Raw genomic sequence first — 15,761 nt, forward strand, 5'->3', positions numbered from 1 at the left:
TAAATCTGTTTACATACTTTATGCCCCTACTTTCCCCTTCACCCCCCCCCGTTCTCCCCCCACCCATGGCCAATGCACATTTCCACTGGTTGTAACATGTGTCCTTGTTCAGGGTCTATTTCCCATTCATGTCCACCTCAGCCCATGCATTCAAGCAATTGTTTATCTTATATGTTTCCTCTCCTGCAGTCCTTCCTCTGAATGTGGGTAGCATCGTTACCATAAATCCCTCAGAGCTGTCTTGTGTCATTGCAGTGCTGCTGGTACAGGAGATCATTACGTTTGATTTTACCATAGTATATCAGTGTCTGTGTACAATGTTCTTCTGGCTCTGCTCCTTTCGCTCTGCATCACTTCCTGGAGGTCTCTCCAATTTGCATGGAATTCCTCCAGTTTATTATTCCTTTTAGCACAATAGTATTCCATCACCCGATTAGACCCCTGTCAGAGTTTTTCGTTATAAAGATTTTTTCCCAATTTGTTGTTTCCCTTCTGATTTTGACTACATTGTTTTTGTTTGTACAAAAGCTTTTTAGCTTAATATAATCAAAACCATTAAATTTATATTTTGTAATTTTCTCTAACTCTTGCTTGGTTTTAAAATCTTTCCTTTCCCAGAGATCTGACAAGTATACTATTCTGTGTTCACTTAACTTATTTATAGTTTCCCTCTTTATATTCAAGTCATTCACCCATTCTGAATTTATCTTGGTGTAGGGTGTGAGACGTTGATCTAAACCTAATCTCTCCCATATTGTTTTCCAAATTTCCCAGCAGTTTTTGTCAAATAGTGGATTTTTGTCCCAAAAGTTGGGCTCTTTGGGTTTATTATACACTGTCTTGCTGACATCATTAACCCCAAGTCTATTCCACTGATCCTCCCTTTGATATCTGGTACTGCTAGGCCCCCTTCACATTTTTTTTTCATTATTTCCTTTGATATTCTTGATCTTTTGTTATTCCAAATGAAATTTGTTATAGTTTTTCCTAATTCAGTAAAGAAGTTTTTTGGTAATTTGATAGGTATGGCACTAAATAGGTAAATTAATTTGGGTAGTATGTTCATTTTTATTATGTTAGCTCGTCCTACCCATGAACAGTTAATGGCTTTCTAATTGTTAAGGTCCAGTTTTATTTGTTTGGAAAGTGTTTTGTAGTTGTTTTCGTATAATAGCTGTGTTTATTTTGTTAGATTGATTCCCAAGTATTTTATATTGTCTAGGGTGATTTTAAATGGTGTTTCTCTTTCTACCTCTTGCTGCTGTGATGTGTTGGAAATCACTCAAATATACAAGGAGTTAAAGCAATTGTATAACAAATCAAGCCATTCCCCAATTGATAAATGGGCAAGGGACATGAATAGGCAATTTTCAGATAAAGAAATCAAAAGTATCAAAAAGCGCATGAGAAAGTGTTCTAAATCTCTAATAATTAGAGAAATGCAAATCAAAACAACTCTGAGGTATCACCTCACACCAAGCAGATTGGCTAAAATGAAAGAAGGGGAGAGTAATGAATGTTGGAGGGGATGTGGCAAAATCGGGACATTGATGCATTGCTGGTGGAGTTGTGAAATGATCCAGCCATTCTGGCTGGCAATTTGGAACTATGCCCAAAGGGCTATAAAAGACTGCCTGCCCTTTGATCCAGCCATACCATTGCTGGGTTTGTACCCCAAACAGATCATAGATAAACAGACTTGTACGAAAATATTTATAGCTGCGCTTTTTGTAGTGGCAAAAAACTGGAAAATGAGGTGATGTCCTTCAATTGGGGAATGGCTGAACAAATTGTGGTATATGCGGGTGATGGAATACTATTGTGCTAAAAGGAATAATAAACTGGAGGAATTCCATGCAAATTGGAGAGACCTCCAGGAAGTGATGCAGAGTGAAAGGAGCAGAGCCAGAAGAACATTGTACACAGAGACTGATATATTATGGTAAAATCAAATGTAATGGGCTCCTGTACCAGCAGCACTACAATGACACAGGACAGCTCTGAGGGATTTATTGTAAAGATGCTACCCACATTCAGAGGAAGGACTGCAGGAGAGGAAACATATAAGATAAACAATTGCTTAAATGCATGGGCTGAGGTGGACATGAATGGGAAATAGACCCTGAACAAGGACACATGTTACAACCAGTGGAAATGTGCATTGGCCATAGGTGGGGGGAGAGCGGGGGGGTGAAGGGGAAAGTAGGGGCATAAAGTATGTAAACAGATTAAAAACGAATATTAATAAATGTCTAATAAAAAAAAAACCTCAGACATGACACCATCTAAATAACAGGGGAAAGAGCACAGGCAGCTTGGTCCAACTTCAGCAGGATAAGAGTAGAAACCAACATAATAAGAATGAGCAGAGGTAGAAGGAAAGTGGCCCAACAATGTTCAGCCTTGGTAGGATTAGGCAGAACCCAACTAGCTGAAGTGAACAGTTGTAAACCTATACAGAGCAGGCCTGGCAGACTGTCACCGTGAAATGCTCAGTCTGAGACTGATATAGCTGAACCAATTCTAGACACAGTACAAGCACAGAACAGTACTCTCTCAGACCCAGGAATGGAGCTGAGCTTCACCATATAGACAACATCATCCCAAGAAAAATAACAGCAAGATGAGCAAATGAACTAGAAAAAGCCTGACCATAGAAAGAATATTTCAATAAGAGTGATGATCAAAATACAAGCTCAGAAGATGACAATAATACAAAAATGAAAACATGTGAGACCTGAAAGGAAAAAGTGAAAGAATGTCAAGTTCAAAATGAGCCCCTTGAAGATCTCCAAAAAAGGTTCAAAAAATGAATAAGAAATTTAGAAGAAAATTTGGAAAAGAAAATGATAGAAAAAGTAAACAAGATGGAAAATATTTAATGAAGAAATACATTCCTTAAAAAAATGAAATATAATACTTTATACAGGAAAATAACTCCATAAGAAAGGAAGTACAAAGCCTCAAAGAAGAAAATGGCTCCCTAAAAATTAGAATTAGAAAAGTGGAAGCTAATGAATTCATGAAACAGTACGAAACAATTAAAATAAATTCAAAAGAATGAAAAAGTAGAAGATATTTTGAAATCTTTCACTGCAAAAAACAACAAACCTGGAAAATATATCCATGAGAAATAATCTAAGGGGGGCAGTTGGGTAGCTCAGTGGATTGAGAGCCAGGCCTAGAGATGGGAGGTCCTAGGTTCAAATCTGGCCTCAGACACTTCCCAGCTGTGTGACCTTGGGCAAGTCACTTGACCCCCATTGCCCACCCTTACCACTCTTCCGCCAAGGAGCCAATACACAGAAGTTAAGGGTTTTTTTTTAAAAAAAAGAAATAATCTAAGAATCATTGAATTTCCTGAAGCATCATTCAAAAAAGAATGTGAACACCATATTTGAAGAAATTATCAGGGGAAACTGCCATGATATTCTTGAACAAGAAGGAAAAATAGAAATTGAAAGAGTTTACCAATCACCTCCTGAAATAAATTCTAAAAGTATCATAGCAAATTTTAGAACTCCCAAGTCAAAGAAAAAATACTCCAAGCAGCCAAAAAAACGCAACAATTCAAATATTTTGGGACGATAATCAGGACTACACAGAACCTAGCAGATTCTACATTTAAGGTTTAGAAAGCACAGAATATGATATTCCATAAGGTAAAGGATCTAAGCCTACCACAAAAAAAATCCTACCCAGCTAAACCAAGTATAATAATTCAGGAAAGAAATGGGAACTTAATGAAATAGAGGAATTCCTGCAATCCTGACAAAAGACCAGAAGCAAAAAAAAATTCAATTATCAAATTTCTTACTCAAAAGAAGCAAAAAAATGTTAACAGAAAAAATAAAGGAAATTAGTGGGGTTAAAATAACCACATCCCTCCAAGGAATGCCCCAAATACGTAATATATTTAAAGAAATCAAGGGGAAAATGGAACTAAACTGATCACATCCCTTGCATGGGAAAGAGATGAGCAGAATACTTAAAATATTTAAGGTACAAGAGATATTTAATATACTTTAAGTATCACCTCACACCTTCTAGTTTGACTAATATGACAGCAAAGGAAAATGATAAATGTTGGAGGGGATGTGGCAAAATTGGGATACCAATGCATTGCTGGTGGGGTTGTGAATTGATCCTACCATTCTGGAAGGCAATTTGGAATTTTGTCCAAAGGGCTTTCAAAGACTGCCTGCCACTTGATCCAGGCATACCACTGCTGGGTTTGTACCCCAAAGTGATAATAAGGAAAAAATCTTGAACAAAAATATTTATAGCCATGTTCTTTGTGGTGGCAAAAAAAATTGGAAAATGAAGGGGTGTCCATAGATTGGGGAATGACTGAACAAATTGTGGTATCTGTTGGTCATGGAGTACTATTGTGCTAAAAGGAATAATGAACTGGAGGAATTCCATGTGAACTGGAAGAAACCCCAGGAATTGATAAAGAGCTAAAGAAGGAGAACCAGGAGAACACTGTACACAGAAACTGATGCACTGTGACACAATAGAACATAATCAACTTCTCTACTAGCAGCAATGCAATGATCCAGGACAGTTCTGAAGGACTTAGGAGAAAGAATGCTATCCACATCCAGAGAAAAAACTGTGGGAGCAGAAATACAGAAGAAAAACATCTGATTGATCATATGGTTTGATGGGTATATGATCCGGGATGTTGACTTTGAATGATTGCTCTATTGCAAATATTAATAATATGGAAATGAGTTTTGATCAATGATACATGTAAAATCCAGTGGAATTACTTGATGGCTAAGAGAGGTAGGAGAGCTGAGGGGAGGGAAAGAACATGAATCATGTAACTATGGAAAAATATTCTAAATTAATTCCTCAAATAAGTAATTTTTTAAAAGATACTTTAAGAAATCAAAGGGAACAATGGGGATAAGCTAACTACATTACTAGTATGAATGAGATAAGTATAATACTTAAGGTATCTATGATATTTGAAGTACTTAAAATACTTAAAGTGCTTAGAATATTTTAGGTACTACAGATACCTTGAGAACTTTATCACTGTTGGGACAGTAAATAGGAGTATATATAGACAGAGAACAGAGAATAAATTTACTATGATGGGATGATAATAAAAAATTAAGAAATAAGAAAAGGGAATACACTGAAAAAAGAGAAAAGGAGAGAAAGTTAGGATTAAAATATCTCAAAAGAGGAGGCATGCAAGAATCAAAAGAGGGAAAGGGAGGATGAGGATGGTGGTATGCAATGCTTAAACTCTATTTTCATTGAAACTGGCACAAAATGGGCATAATAATTCCATTCAGTAAGATATAAAAATCTATCTCACAACAAACTTGGGAAAAATCTTTAGAGTAAGATTTCCTTTTCTTTTTTTATTTGAAAATTTTCATTTATTTAATTAACATAGAATATTTTTCCATGGTTACATGATTCATGTTCTTTCCTTCCCCTCCCAACCCTCTCCCATAGCCAATGAGCAATTCCACTGGGTTTTACATGTGTCATTGATCAAGACCCATTTCCATATTATTAATATTTGCATCAGGGTAATCTCTTAGAGTTTACATCCCCAATCATATCCTCATCGACCCATGTGATCAAGCAATTGTTTTTCTTCTGTGTTTCTACTTCTACAGTTCTTTCTCTGGATGAAGATAGTGTTCTTTCTCATAAGTCCCTCAGAAATGTCTTGGATTCTTGCATTGCTGCTGGTAGAAAAGTCCATTACATTCAATTGTGCCACAGTGTATAGGTTTCTGTGTATAAGGTTCTCCTGATCCTGCTCCTTTCACTCTGCATCAATTCCTGAAGGTCATTCCAGTTCACATGGAATTCCTCCAGTTAATTAATCCTCAAAAAAATAATATTCCATAACCAACAGATACCACAATTTGTTTAGCCATTCCCCAATCAAAGGGCATCCCATCATTTTCCAATTTTTTGCCACCCAAAAGAGCATGGCTATAAATATTTTTGTACAAGTTTTTTTCCCTTATTTGTCTATTTGGACTATTAACCCGGCCGTGGTATGGCTGGATCAAAAGGCAGACAGTCTTTTAAAGCCCTTTGGGCATAGTCCAAAATTGTCACCCAGAATGATTGGATCAATTCACAACTCCACCAGCAATGCATTAATGTCCCTATTTTGCCATATCTTTTCCAACATTTATTACTTTCCTTTGCTGTCATGTTAGCCAATCTGCTAGGTGAGAAGTGGTACCTCCGAGTTGTTTTGATTTGCATTCCTCTAATTATAAGAGATTTAGATCACTTTTTCATGTGCTTATTGATAGTTTTGACTTCTTTATCTGAAAATTCTCTATTTATGTCCCTTGCCCATTTATCAGTTGGTGAAGAGCTTGCTTTTTTGTACAATTGATTTAGCTCCTTATAAATTTGAATAATTAGACCTTTATCAGAGGTTTTTATTATAAAGATTTTTCCCAATTTGTTACTTCCCTTCTAATTTTTAATTGCATTAGTTTTCTTTGTACAAAACCTTTTCAATTTAATGTAATCAAAATTATTTATTTTACATTTTCTAATGTTTTTTAACTCTTGCTTGATCTTAAAATCTTTCCTTTCCCATAGATCTAACAGGTAAACTATTTTATTTTAGGTGAACACCTAATTTACTGATAGGTTCATTCTTATATCCAAGTCATTCACCCATTCTGAGTTTATCTTGGTGTAGCGTGTGAGATGTTGATCTAATTTCTCCATATTGTTTTCCACTTTACCCAACAGTTTTTGTCAAATAGTGGATTTTTGTCCCAAAATCTGGCTAGAGAAAGTTTTTCTAAGGTTTCATTTCTCAAATACAAGAACTGAGTCAATTTTCTAAGAATACAAACATTTCAAAATTGGCAAATGGTCAAAGGTTATGAAGAGGCAATTATCAAATGTATAAATTAAAACTGTCTTTATTCATATGAAAAATTCTTGGAATCTATTTATTAGAGAAATGCAAATTTAAATGTTCCAAAGCTACCATCTCATAACCATGAGATATGGCTAACATGACCAAAAAGGAAAATGATAAATGTTGGAGGAGATGTGGAACATTTTGGATACTAATACACTGCTGGTAGAACTACAAAGTGATACAACCATTCTGTAAAGTAATCTGAAACAATAATCAAAAGGCCATAAAACTTAATCCAGCTATCTTATTATTACATCTGTATCTCAAAGAGATTAAAGGTGAGGGAAAATAACTTACCAATAAAAAATATTCATAGCTGCTCTTTTTGTGATGGCAAAGATCTACAATCTGAAGGAATGTCCATCAATTGGAGAATGGATAAAGAAGCTGTGGTATATGCTTGTAATGAAATAATGTGCCATGAGAAATGATGAACAAGATTATCACAAAAAATCCTGGAAATATATATGAAGTGATGCAAAGTAAAATGAGCAATACAAAGAAAATACTGTACTCATTAGCAATAACGTATGATGATCAACTGTGAATTGCTTAACAAGGCAAGAATCCTGGACAACTCCAATGGACTCATGACCAAAAAAAATTATCTATTGTCATAGAAAGAACATATTCTGAAGGAAAATTGAAACATATTATTCTTTACTTTATTTCCTCAATAAGCTTTTGTCTAGTGTGGGCAACATGTGTCTTCTTTTACAATATAACAAACAGAGAAATAGGTGTTGTATGAAAATATATCTAAACCTATAGGTTTAGATTCTTTGTTTGATATATCATATTGCCTGCCTTTTTCAGAGATTGAGGAGGAGGGATAGAGAGAGAGTATGGATTGCAAAATGTCAGAAAACAAATATTTTAAAAATTGAATTGACATGAAACCTAGAAAAATGTGTTAAAAGTATTTAAGTTTATTTTATGAGAAAAAAAATTGTCCCACAGAGATACTTTACAATCATTAAAAGAAAAACAAGAAAGGAAAAATGACTCAATACAATGATTCTATGTCCAGGAGAAAAAAACTTTCATCTTTCTCTTCCTAATATGAAAATATCACTAAGCTCTTCTATTACAGTCTTACCAGAGTAAGAATTAGAATATCAGTGCTCAGTTTCTAAATATAATTCATCATTAACTATGTGACCATAAAGAAATTATTTTTCTTCTTGTTGTCTTAGCCAATGTGAGAGAGGACTGAACAATTAAATAATTCTATGATTCAATATCCACTTTCACTGATTCAATTGTTTAGCTTCTTATTACATGCCTACCATAGGCAGAGAATTGTGCTAGGGCTAGAAAAGACTGACAGACCATGTACAAAAGTATTTTACCAGAATCAGTAGGGAAAAACATATATGTAGAAGAGTTTCCTGTCAAATCTCTCCCTCTGTCATTAAAAAAAATCAGAATAAACTTCAGCACATTGAATGAAAAATGATACAAAGTTGGTTCTGTTTCTGGGAATTGTATAAGGTGAATGAGGTTGCTAAGATGAAAAGAGCATTTAGGAAGGTTTCAAAACCAGCTTTATAAATACATAGATTTGGGTTTTTAACTTCTAAGTATTTCAAATTTTAATGAAGTACAGATTATCACCAATATCCCCATGACTAAGGAATCCAGAGCATTCTATTGTATATTATTAGTTTTATCCTTCAACTTCCTTATTAGGTATATTTTGGCTGCTATTATATTTTCTTCTAACCTGGGAAGATTTCATTTATAATATCCTCTCCCTCCCTTAAACCGGTTTGAAGTTTGGACTATTCACATAGGTCAATCTCTTATAAATATATTTTTAAAAATATTTTTAAATCCAGTCATGAACTTAATAAACATCAGCATAAATGCCCCATACAAAATTAAAAGCAGAAAAAGATGATAGCTTATTAAAACATGAGTCTATATTATATGCGGTTTAGTTTTAAAATACATGTTAAATTGAGGATGGTAGTGGTAAAAAAAAACCAACAACAGAATTTAAGTAGTGGAACAAACCAGGTACACGAGATTCAGAAGCAAATGAATTGAATAGCACTTGCTGTTTTTGTTGTTGTTGAGTCATTTCAGGCATGTCTGACTCTTTGTGACCCTGTGTGGGGTTTTCTTGACAAAGATACTGGAATGGCTTCCCATTTCCTTCTCCAACCCATTTCACAGATGAGGAAATTGAGGCAAATAGCATTGAGTTACTTATCCAGTGTTGAACAGCTAATAAATGTCTGAAGCACGATTTGAACTCAGGAAATGAATCTTCCTGACTCCAGGTATGGTACAATAACCAGTGTACCACCTGATTGCCATAGACAATATAGAACAGTGTTATACAAATACAAGAACAACTGGCGGGGGAAGGACTGCCCAGTACAGAAGATTGCTGGGAAAAGTTAAAAAGAGTTTGGAAGAAATTAGATTTAGAACAACTAAATAATTATGATGATTACTGCTTTATAGGACAGTTTCACAACAGGTATTGTTAGTTTCCATTCCCATTTTTTTTTCATGATTTTTCTTGAAGGTCTGGACCTTTTGTCCCTACAGATGATTTCTTTATATTTATTCTTATTCTACTAAGTATCCTTTGGCCCTGAATATGTAAATAATTTTTCAATCCAAAATGAATGGACAAAAATATTAATAAAGTACCTACAGCAACATGTTAAAACAATATTTTAGATTATAACCAGGCTGTATTTATTATATTAGGAATTCAGATTTGGTTCAATATTAGGAAAAAACTATAAACATAACAAACCATATTAATAACCAAAACAATGAAAACCACATGATCTCTATCCCACTCACCACAATGGCTGTTTCAAACATTCTCTTGTGTTCTCAAGCTTCCAACTTCACTATTCCCACCCCACCCTCTGATACTTTTCTAAAGCAAAGCAAAATAACAATAACCATGACAAATTGGAGTTATTCACTGTGAACTCTCGCTTCTCCTTTTCTTCCTCAGAGGAAAATACCTCCTCCTCATTTCATAATGTCCTCTCCTCCATTTCCTCTGCCACTCAGTCTCAAATGAAGATATGGCATTTCTCACAAGGCCAACCCTTCTACATATACTCTCTATCCCATCTCTTCACATCTTATAAAGATTATCATTATGAATCCCCTTTTAACTAGGATCACATATCACCAACTGCCTTTTTGACATCTCAAGTTGAATGTCATGTAGGCACCTCAAATTCAATACACAAATATATATATGCATATATGTGTGTGTATGTGTGTGTGTGTGTATATATATATATATACATATATATATATATACATATATATATATATATATCTCCAAAATATTACCTGTTATCTCTACTCACTGGCCTTCCCTTTTCTTAGACTTTTCAGTTATTAAGAAGGTTCCATCACACCCCAATTGCCCAGGATGGAAACCAGGCTCAACTTGTCTTTCTTCCTGAAAAAAACAAAAAAGAGCATAGAGGAATAACTGGGTGCCAGACAAACTGGGACACTCCCACACCTCACAAAGGGAAGGACTGACAAGTAAACCAAGTAAACACAGAATAACAAGTAAGGGATGTGAGGGCTGGGGAATGGCAGTTTGTCAGGTAACTGTCAAGCCTATCAGCCAGGGAATGGCACAGATATAATAGCTTCAGGTTGTGGGATCTTTATGGCATGGAGGAATTAGAAAGTACAAAAATCTTGTTTATTGATGTTATGCTTAAAGGATAGGTAATTAGGGAAAGGTCACACTAGCTCTTATCAAATATAGGGGAACTCAAGGGCTGAAAGGTGAGACATACTATACCAACACTAAAGCAATCAGTCAGGACAAATCTGGCTTGTCAGAAGGGTAAAGAGGTTTCTCACTGATGAGTCCACTTCAGCTTCACAGATGATCACAGGTTTCACAGGAATTCAGGTATCATAGCAGTTAATCCATAGGGTTGATGGAGTCAAGGAGATGAAGTCATTTGCATATCCACCATGCAGATCTTACTTCTATGCTCAACTTGATCTTTCTTCACTGGATAGATATTTCTTGCTTGAGACAATCCACTTTTCACAGTCTCTTCACTTAAACAACTAAACCAACCAACCCAACTGCCATTAGCCACTGAGTCACTCAGGAAAATCTCTCCTTCTCTTATGCTCCTTACTTTAAATCCTAATTTCCTCATAACATTCCTCACCTCATATTCCTTAATTAATATTGAACCCTTTCTACCTTCACAAGATTGCTTACATATGTATTCTTTCCACCAATAAGATAGCCATCATCATAGTTCAAGACTTCATCCCATAGACTATTTCAATAGTCTTCCAATTGTATTCTTTACCTTAAGCTTAATACTCTCCAATTCATTGTCTACATAGGATCATAGTGATTTTGAAAGTATGAAAATGTTACTCAACTTCTAATCCCAATTAACTCCATTGGCTTCTTATTGCCCTAAGATCAAATTCAAACTTCTTTTTTTATTTGAAGTACTTTGCAGTCTGGTCCCTTTCTACTATTCTAGTCTTCCTTTACTTTACTCTCCTACTCTTTCTCTGAGTTTGATCAAGAGTGATGTACTAGCTATTCTTCATATAAGATATTCTTATCTTCCTGTGTCTCCATGCCACTGTTTTACTACATGTGTCCTTTATGTGAAATATATCCCCTCCTCTTATTGAAATTCCTATGTTATGGTGGTCTGGTACATATCCAGGTATCTAAAATGGAGCCATCCACATGGGAGACAGAGGGGACCTACTTCTGGGAGACAGAAAAGGTTCATACATAAACATACTTTATTTTCCTATCCTATGGTTGTTGGCTACATTTTGCTGTTCAGTTGTTTAATCATGTCTATCTCTGTATAACCCCTTGTACCATAGTGTTATGAGTAAATAATATTGTATAAGAGGTTGATTAAACTGCCAGGGTTTAATAAATATTAAATATCAATAGGAGGTTGATAAAAGCTGTGGAGATCTTTCTGGTAAACCAGCAGCACTATTTATTACAGAGGAGAAGTTTGGATAGGAATTGGAGGTAGGAAAATAGGAAAGTATAACTTATAATTCTTACATTATGTCTAAAATTCTAATCCTATACTAAAAATATCTAAATAACCCCCCAAAATCTAACTTCTTTTTCAGTTTCTTCTTGCCTGATAGTGCAGGCCTCCTTAAACTTGCTTCCATTATCTAAAATAATATTCTCTATATAACTAAAATAATATCTTCTTTAACCTCCTTAACCAAGTATCAGAAATTCAAATGGCCAGTGGTGGAAACTGCCTGTCATATTGACAGAGACAGTCCCCCTGCACCCTCAAGTTCTGAGGAGAAGAGCCCTTAGGGTCAGGCCCTTCTTCCTCAAGGTGCTGAGAAGAAAACCCCTCAGAGGTAGCCTTCTTTCTTAACTTCCTATATAAATTCCAACTCTCAAGAGCCAACTGCCACATATTCCTGACAGAGAGCACATTGACACAGAAACCCCAAACACCCTGCTCCCTTAGAAGACAGAGAAAATGGAGGCAAGCTTTAACTGAAAATCTCTGGTTTGTAGTTTGCCTCTTAAAGAGACAGTGTGAGATTGAAAAGACTTCTGCTCTTAATGAGACAAAGTGATATTACTTAACTTCCTTTAAACTAGAAATTCTGCTCCTAAGGAGACAGAGTGAAAATTAAATAAATTCCTCATAACATATCCCCGCTGTGATTCTTTGGGAGACTAGTCTCTCCAATGAATCATTTAATCTAATTAAACTATTCTATATTCTATATTAAAAAGAGGGAGAAGTAAAAAGAGAAAGAAAGCAAGCAAAACAAATCTTGCAACATGAAAGTCATACATTACATAAAATTCCAAATATTTAGTTACAGAATAATGCAATTCTAACTATACTCTATAGAAAAAACCCTAAAAATATTAATCCAAATTCACTACAAACAAAATATACAAGAACATTATAGACATATTATATACATTATATACACAACAGCTATCCCAGGGGTTTTCTTGGCAAGGATACTGGACTGGTTTCCATTTCCTTCTTTAATGTATCCAGTGGATCCTTTAGTTAAGCAATCAGAGGTTAAGTGATTTTCCCAAGATCACATAGCCAGGAAGTGTCTGAGGCTGAATTTGAACTCAAGTCTTTCTCACTCTAGACCTAGTGCTCTTAATCATTGACCTATATCAGCTTCCTCATTGAATAAATAGGGTGCTTTTTTTAAACTAACAGCAGAGTCTGCCTTTTTTCTCTGCATTTGAGTTTAAGTGAAATCTATATTTAATTAAATTATATTTAAAAAGTAATGAAGAAAAAGGATTGTTTTCCTTTATAACAAATGGAATTCATTTTTCCTGAGACAGTACTATCTCTAAAGAGCAATACAGTGTATGTACAGGTGGGAAATGGGGTTTGAGAAAGTCATCTCTGCCTCTCAGAAATCCTGGTTACTTGCAATAACTTTACCAGAGAATATAACCTCTCATCTCTTTCTTTTGAGGCCCTCCCTCCTCTTCAAGCCTAATGCCACTTGATGCCAAACCCATCATGAACCCTTTGATAAGAGCACCCACCCCTCAATGGAGAAGAAATAAGTGTATGTTAAGACTACAGAGCAGTCAAGTGGATCTGTTCATTTCCTCACCATTTGCCTATTCAGGAAGAATTGGCTCAAAGTTTTAAGACAGTAGATGATTTCTTTTCCCTTTGGGAGAAGGTTATGATCAGAGGGAGAACCTGATTGTGCGTCTTGATCTAGAAATACACGTGCAAACTTTTTATACAATGCTTAGCATGGTGTCTGGCAAATGGTAGTTAATAATGGTTTATTGATTACTGATTAATCTAAAGGCCTTGCTCTGAGCACAGCTTCCTTTCACTTAATTGCCACAATATATCCCCTACGAACAATATTTAATATCCATGACAACATGGCAGTCACTAATATTTGTCTTATTATTCATGTTTGCACAGGTTAAAAAAAGGAGGAGGGTTTGGGTCTCTGAAAAAGAGCAATGATTTTCTTTGGAATTAACAAATACAATGGAGGCACATTCAAATTGTATCCCAAACCATTTTGTCTTACTACTCTTGAAGTATATGTAATTAAAATTGATAAAAATGATAATAGCCCATTTTTCCTATGAGACTTGTGGTTTACACAATATTCTGTGGAAGGTATTGAGTTTAATTTTTCCCATTTTCCTGTTCAGGAAACTAATGTACAGAGAAGTTCAGCAATGGAGCTAGGATCAGAAAGTGTGTCTCTGGCCTATAAAGCCTAGCCCTTTTCTTCATAACAAACTGACTCTCTAAGTATATTTTGTAAAGTCAAAAAGCATCCTCAGTGCTCCAGGAACTTCAAAGTCCCCTATTAAACTAATCACTTACACATTAAACATATCTATGTTCTAGTCAGATTAGATGCCTTCTCTGAAGAACATCAGTGGGGCAAGCATTTTCTAAGCAAAATCGTTCTGTTTGTTGAGCATACTAGAATTCTCTAATCCTCTCTCAAGAGCAGTAACCCCTAGTAAGTAAAAAGAAGAGACATATTGATCTTCATAGTTCACTCAGCTGTCTAACTATCTCCTCTGGATAAAATGTCATGGCCGTATGGGTCCAATGTGTTTAATATCGCTTTCAAACACTATAAAGTATGCTCTAAAATAAATTGGATGAACATAGAGAACCCCAAGAATCTTGTGCAAAATAACAACAAAGGAATTTGAGGTTGAAAAAAAATGATTTTAGGAGATGAAACCCAGGACTGTTTACTTACATCACAACTGGCTAACCAATCAAGAATAAGCATTGATGCATTAGATACAGCACTTGATATGGAGTTTTGAAGGTCTGGGTTTCAATCCTGACTCAGATTTGAGTCAGAACAAGCAAATTATTCCCATGTGACTCAATTTCTTCATTTGTAAAATGAGGAAGTACATCTTTTAAAGGATCATTGTGAGAAATGAATGACACAATGTCACTGACTGAACTTTGCAGATTTCAAATTGCTAATTAGATGTCAGTTTTGATTGCCTAGATGCTAACTTGAAGGGCAGATAGATGGTGCCATGAATAAAGCACCAGATTTGGAGTCAAGAAGACTTACCTTGTGAGTTCAAATATGATCTCAGATGCTGACTAATTGTGAAATCCTAAACAAGTCATGCAATTCTGTTTGCTTCAGTTTTCTCATCTGTAAAATGAGCTAGAGAAGGAGATGTTCAATCATTCCAATGCCTTTGTCAAGAAAATCCCAAATGGGCCAATGAAGAATCATACACAAATAAAACAACTCAAAAACAAGAGGATGGATGGATGGTAATTTCATTTTATCAATCTTTCTGCTTCTGAATTTAAAAAAAAATCCCATGTTAAGAAAGCAACTATAGATATAATATATATCTAATGAATTAAAAGAAATATTGGAAAAGTGCAACATTGCAGAGTATATAATGGGACATCCTTATAGTCAAGGAGATCTGGGTTCAAATTCTATCTCCAACACTTGATAGCAATGTTTAGGAGCTCCCTTTGGCATACACGTACACGCGCCCGCGCACACACACACACAGTATTATACAACCTCTCAATGTTTTGGACCACTATCTAAAATTGTTAGTTGTTGATAAGGTCCCACTCTAAGTTGTTGGAGATAGTTTATATCATAACCTATACTGAATAACTACAAAAGAAAGAAAGGAAGAAATGAGGAAAGAAAGAAAGAAAGAAAGAAAGAAAGAAAGAAAGAAAGAAAGAAAGAAAGAAAGAAAGAAAGAAAGAAAGAAAGAAAGAAAGAAAGAAAGAAAGAAAGAAAG

This window comes from Gracilinanus agilis, chromosome 6 (genome assembly GCF_016433145.1).
Source record: "Gracilinanus agilis isolate LMUSP501 chromosome 6, AgileGrace, whole genome shotgun sequence".
Lineage (NCBI taxonomy): Eukaryota > Metazoa > Chordata > Mammalia > Didelphimorphia > Didelphidae > Gracilinanus > Gracilinanus agilis.